The following is a 6,050-nucleotide window of genomic DNA, read 5'->3' as shown; positions in this document are numbered from 1 at the left end:
GTTCCCTTTATTTTTCCATTGTCCTACTGCACACATCATTACATTATCATACATATACATGAGTAAGGACATGTACGTGACCATAAAGTACCTTATTTTCCCTTCTTTTCAGTAGTTCCTGCCAAAGATATTTTAATTTGGGAAAAGATTAATACAGTTAACTATTGGGAGGACTAGGCCCTCCCTGGTGATGAACCTGATAGAGCACACTACAAAGCTAGCAGCCGCCGCTTCAGTACAAGTTCGATCCCCAACCAGGGAGGTGACCCATCATGGTGCAGCAGACCTCTCCTGACCCATGTACTGCGCCCCTCAGTAGTGTGTTTCAATCAGTCTGCCTATTCTGTTCCCTACTCTGTCACTAGTGAACCCTCTCACCCCCCATACCTCTCGCCTGTACCCCAAGTTCTTGTATGCATAAGTAAATAAATATTTTTTTTAAAGTTTAAAACAAACTACTGAAATATAGTTTGCCAAGGATTCTTAAAAATATAAATCATGATTATTTCAAGTAAAAAGTCTTCTGTCCTAACAACAACTTCTTTGAGCCTAAGCCCATCTCCTTATCACTTCTATATGAGCTCAAGGGGTTGGGCCTGTGAAGTCACATTGATCTCCAAATTGTTCACTACTGCCTCCACCATGTTGCCATTCAGGTTTGTTAGTAGACTCTACTCCTAGTAAGGAGGGAGTAGTGTTCAGCTGCAATATGTCTAGTATGAGGAGTGGAGACTTGGGAAGTAAGTCCGTCCCAGACTTAGATTCCCTGGGGCACAGCCTAAGAAACTTAAGCAAGCTTCCTGAGTGGTTCACTTAAATTGTAAATGAATTCTCCAGTGATTGAGATTAGGAGTTTCGCTTTTACAATTTAACACATACTAAATTCCCTAATCAGGGCTTCAAGGAAAGGTATTTAAGTTTGGGACTTGGAGACTCCCCCACCCCACCCCCACCCCCACTTCACTTGCTTTTCTTCAAATCACCACTAGGTGGGGGTCAATGGCACTTCTTTATTGAAGGAAATTTATCCACAAAGGGTGACAAATTATCTCAGTTTACCCGAATAGAGTGCTTTGTGCACAGCCCCTAGTGGACTTTTTTCCAGTCTTTCTAACCTACAATTCTAATAAATCATCAGGCCAAATTTTTAACCCAGTAGCACCAGAGCTCTAATATAAGGAAATTGAGCTAAACAGGAAAATAAAAATCAAGATTTGAATTTTGAATAAAGATTTACAATCCATTTCAAATGAAAATAAATATTAACTATCCTAGAATTTGGATTTTAAACTTTCTTGTAATGTGGAGGAATTTTTACATAACAGTGTTTGCATTTACATTTGAAGATAGAAATGATCTATATGGATGTTACATGTCAAGCTAAAAGTTCTCAAAATCCTTTGCCATGGTAATGACTTAAAAAAAAAAAAAAAGCCAGGCCTCCCTGCTAGTGCAAGGGTTACAGTTTCAGTACCATCAAGCTATCATCAGCCACAGCCACACAAGTTCAGTCCCCAGCCATGGAGAGCTTAACCCACATATGGCACAGCAGACCTCTCCTGTCTTGCCCACTGCTCCCTTCAGCAGTTTATTTCAATAGTTCCACCTGTTCTACTACTCACCCAGTCTCTGGTGAATGCTCTCCCCCACCTATGCTACACCTCTGGTCTGTACCCCACTTCTTGTATGCATAAATAAATACTTTTTTAAGATTATTTATTCATACAAGAACTGGGGTTACAGGCAAGAGTTGTGTGAGAGGATTCATCAGAGAGAGGGTGCTAGGAGTCACCAGAGACAGGAAGGGGAACAGAACAGGCAGATTGAAACAAACTGCTGAGGAGAGCAGTGGGCAAGACAGGAGAGGTCTGCTATGCCTTGTGGGTCAGCTCCCTGGCCAGGAGATCAACCCCATGCCTTTGTGGCTGTGGATAGCTTCCTAATGCTGTGCTTTAACCAATTGTGCCAGCAGGGAGGACCCAATAAAATGAATCTCTTAAAAAAGAAAATACATTTATTTTTTAGAGTTGTATGCCAGGGATTATAGAGAAAGCATGAAGCACAACATATCCGAGGGCACATTTTGTTTTTTAAGCTAGTAATGGCTTTGTGAATGATCCTGTGAATGAAGGGAATATTAAGTTCTACTAATTTTTCATTTCAAAAGAAAAATTTTCACTAATATCTTATTGATGAACTGACACTGAGTGCCCAGATTCATTCATAAAGCGAGTTTCATATCATAAAACACAAAGCATCCTGAACGGCAAGTGGGCATACAGGTAGATGAGCTCCATTGTAGTCCTTTGCTTTCAAGATATTACAACATTATAGATTGAATGAGTGGCTCCATCGCTTTTAAGAAAATGGAATCAACACATCAGTACCAAGATTATACATTTTTAGGCACCTACCTACTCTCAGAATTAGGATTAGAGTTTAATTGGTTGTTTTACCAGCCATGCCTCCAATTGCTGGTGTCTTGGTAGTTTATAAGGCTTTTCTCTTAGAAATAACTCAGTATACTAATGTTTCCCCCTCCTCCTCCCCACCCCAGCGTTTGAGAAGAATGAGCATATTTTTGTCCCTGGCAGAACAAGTTACACTTTGAAGAAAACTGGAATTCCCACTCTTTAACACGCAGCAAAAACAAAGACAGGACTGATGGTCTCACAACTGGCCAGATAGAAATAAAGGCAAAATTGTTGACGAATGTAATTTAGAGCATATAGTGTTTTGCATCCATATTTATTTGTAAACTTTTAAACATTTTAGTATTTTTTTATATGTCTGAAACAAAATGTTCAGCAAAAACAAAGTGGAGATCTTCTGGAAGCGATAAATACCTCAACTATCAGAGATATTTGTGAGTCTGTAAGATAATGCTACACATTTCATTATGTATTTCAAATCTAAGTTGATTTTTTTTTTTACATAGAAGAACTGGGGTGCAAGCCAGAGGTGTGAGGGGTGAAAGGATTCATGAGAGACAGGTAAGGAGTAGAACAGTCAGATTTACTGAATACACTGCTAAGGGGAGCAGTAGGTGAGACAGGAAAGGCTTGCTGTGCCATATGTGAGTTAGCTTCCTACCCAGGGCTGGAACTCAGGCCATAGAGGTGATAGCACTGAGACCCAAATCCTAGACCAGGAGGGATGCCCCCATAAATTGCTTTTCATCACCTTTCAAAGACTAAATGGTGCTTTTTTAATTTACATATACGTATATTTTACATGTGTATTTTCCTGAAGCATAAACATAATTTTTCACTTTGCAAGTATGTAATATTAAAAATCAAATTTTGGCCCTCCCTGGTGGCACAGCGGGTTAGGGCACAGCATTGAGAATCTGGGGCCGCTTCCGCATGAGTTCGATTCCCGCCTGCCCCGGAGGTGACCACATGGCGTGGCAGACCTCTCCTGACCCGCCCGATGCTCCCCTCAGCGGTGTGCTTCCTCGATCTGCTTGTTCTGTTCCCCACTCTGTCTCTGGTGAAGCCTCTCACCGCCCCGGAGCCTCTGGCCTGTACCCCAGTTCTGTATGCACAAATAAATAAATCTTTAAAAAAAAAAATCAAATTTCCTGAAAGTTCAGCAACTTAGGATATAAAACCGGTAAGTCAAAAATAGAGAACTTTGTTAGGCTCAAACAGCTGCAATATATCTTATGTTTTCAACAAGACATACTAGTTTGCAAATTAGTCACCAGTGATCATTTAATAACAAGAAAAAAAATCTACACATTTAAGAATTCTATCAAAGTTAATGGATTAGAAAATGTAAAGGAAATTGGAAGTTGTATTTCTCCTGAATTATTTTCCCATACTTACAGTTACTATTCTTAAATCTTGTTAACAAAAATTATTTGTTAGAAAAGCTTCATCAACCATTTCAGAGAAAATGTGTCATCCCCTTAAAATGAAATGTGAATAATTCTAGATTTTAACTGTTTGGCTTTCAGGTCTCAGACTACCTCAGACTTGGCTTTTATAATAACAAAAATAATAAATGCCATGTATTAAGCATTTACTAAATACTAAGTACTATGTTAATGTACCCTAAGATCACAACCTAATGAGGTAGACTTACTATCTTTTACTCATAGACAAGGAAATGAGGCTCAGAGTTGAACTAAACTATAGGGGACAGACCACATTTGAATCAATTCAGACTCTATATAAATAATTTTATAAATAATATTAATATGTTTATATTTACATTATAAATATACAATATATTAATAATATAATATATTTATATTATTATACTCTATATAAATAAATTTATAAATAATATACTATAGTACTTTCTACTCACAGAAAGATCGTCGCTCTCATAAATGACTCTCATATCCCACCTGAGGGAACACACCAAATACCCAGCAAAATATCCTGTAAAGTAAGATAAATAAATTATTTCTGTCCTAGTAATATATGACACTTGTTTTTTTTTCTCCCATATCTTATTCTTATTGTGGAACATCACTCTTTTCTTAAGCCAATGGCAATCACAAATCTGAATGAAAATTTACTAGTAAGATAAAGTGTCACCTTTGAAATTCTGGTTTGGTTAAATGCCAACAACCCTTCCCTCTTTGATATCTCTTTTAAGATGGTAAGCAAGGTGAATGCAGTGGCAATTTATTTAGATCCAGCTTTAAATTTATGATTTTAAGTGATACAACTAATCCATTTTTTATTTATTAAAAATACAACTTAATTTTTGCTGCTCTTTAACTTTACATAAAATTGACACAACAAATATTTGCTAAATAAGTGAGTGAATTCAGGCCCTCCCTAGTGGCACAACAAGTTAAAGTGCAGCACCAGGAAGCTAGCCCTAGCTGTAGCCACTACAGTACGAGTTCAATTCCCAGCCTGGGAGGTGACCCATATGATGCAGAAGATTTCTCCTCTCTCTCCAACTGCTCCCCTCAGCAGTGTATTTCAGTCTGTCTGCCTCTTCTGCTTCCCACTCTGTCTCTGGTGAATCCTTTCACCGCCCCGGCACCTCTGGCCTATGCCCCAGTTCTGTATTCATGAATAAATAATTCTTTTGAATAAAATAAATAAGGTTGACTTCGTCTACTTTTTTTTAAAGATTTATTTATTTATGCATACAAAAACTGGGGTACAACCCAGAGGTATATATGGGGAGAGGAGTCACCAGAGACAGAATGGGAAACAGAATAGGCAGGTTGAACGAAATACACTGCTGAGGGGAGCAGCAGGTGAGACAGAAGTGATCTGCTGTGCCATGTGAGTCACCTCCTTGTCCTGTGATAGAACTCAACTGCAGCCACCTCAGATAGCTTCATAGTGCTGCGCTTTAACCCGATGGGCCAACAGGGAGGTTTATCTATACCTTATAAAGTCATTCAACTACTCCAATTCCCATGATTGTCCTCCCAATCCATATTTTTCAGTATTTAGTATTTTCTTACACTGCTTCCTCATGGCTTTATGTGTTGTTTCTCCCTAGAGCAAGAGTATAATCTCTATATCTCCTTCTTCTGTTATATTTCACTTGTGGCCAGTGATTGAAGGAAAGTTCCTGACCTCTTAGATAATAAAAATAATTGAACTTTCTAACTGTCAATCACATGAAATGAAAACATTCCAGTTCAGGTATTCTGAATTCCTCAAAAATTGTCTAATTTGGTGCTTCCTTTCGAAGAACACAATTCTCAGTCATCTTTCCCTAGAATAGCATTAATAAAATCAATTTTATAACGATTTGACATACTTTATTGCTAAAGCCATACAAATGAGCAAAAAACTTTCTAGAGACCCTTGCTAACATCTGATTAAAAAAAAAAATGTGTAAGCATGAAACATTTTTGCAGTTCAGAAGACCTGTTCTAGTTCTCTGGCCTCAGAAGACAAGCATAAAGCCACACTTTGTGAATTGCTCCACTTTGAAGATCTAGCATCTGAATGAACTATGTTTTGCAAGACAAACTTTGCATGAAAATCAAGGTTCTCACATTGTAGTCAGTTGAAAGAATCCCCACTCATTAGCATGCCGTAGGTAGCTGAGGGTTCAGGAAA

At 38.2% G+C, this 6,050-nt stretch overlaps 1 protein-coding gene across 1 annotated transcript in view; it reads right to left on the bottom strand.

Annotated features, from left to right (window-relative positions):
* Window positions 1–6,050, bottom strand: part of LOC105853159 (ankyrin repeat and SOCS box protein 3) — a 102,605-nt gene that overhangs the window by 83,506 nt on the left and 13,049 nt on the right. The window lies entirely within an intron of this gene.

Source organism: Condylura cristata, unplaced genomic scaffold, assembly GCF_000260355.1.
Source record: "Condylura cristata isolate star-nosed mole 26May11 unplaced genomic scaffold, ConCri1.0 scaffold00020, whole genome shotgun sequence".
Lineage (NCBI taxonomy): Eukaryota > Metazoa > Chordata > Mammalia > Eulipotyphla > Talpidae > Condylura > Condylura cristata.
Note: the sequence above shows the minus strand (reverse complement) of the source record. Positions and strands in the feature narration are given on the sequence as shown.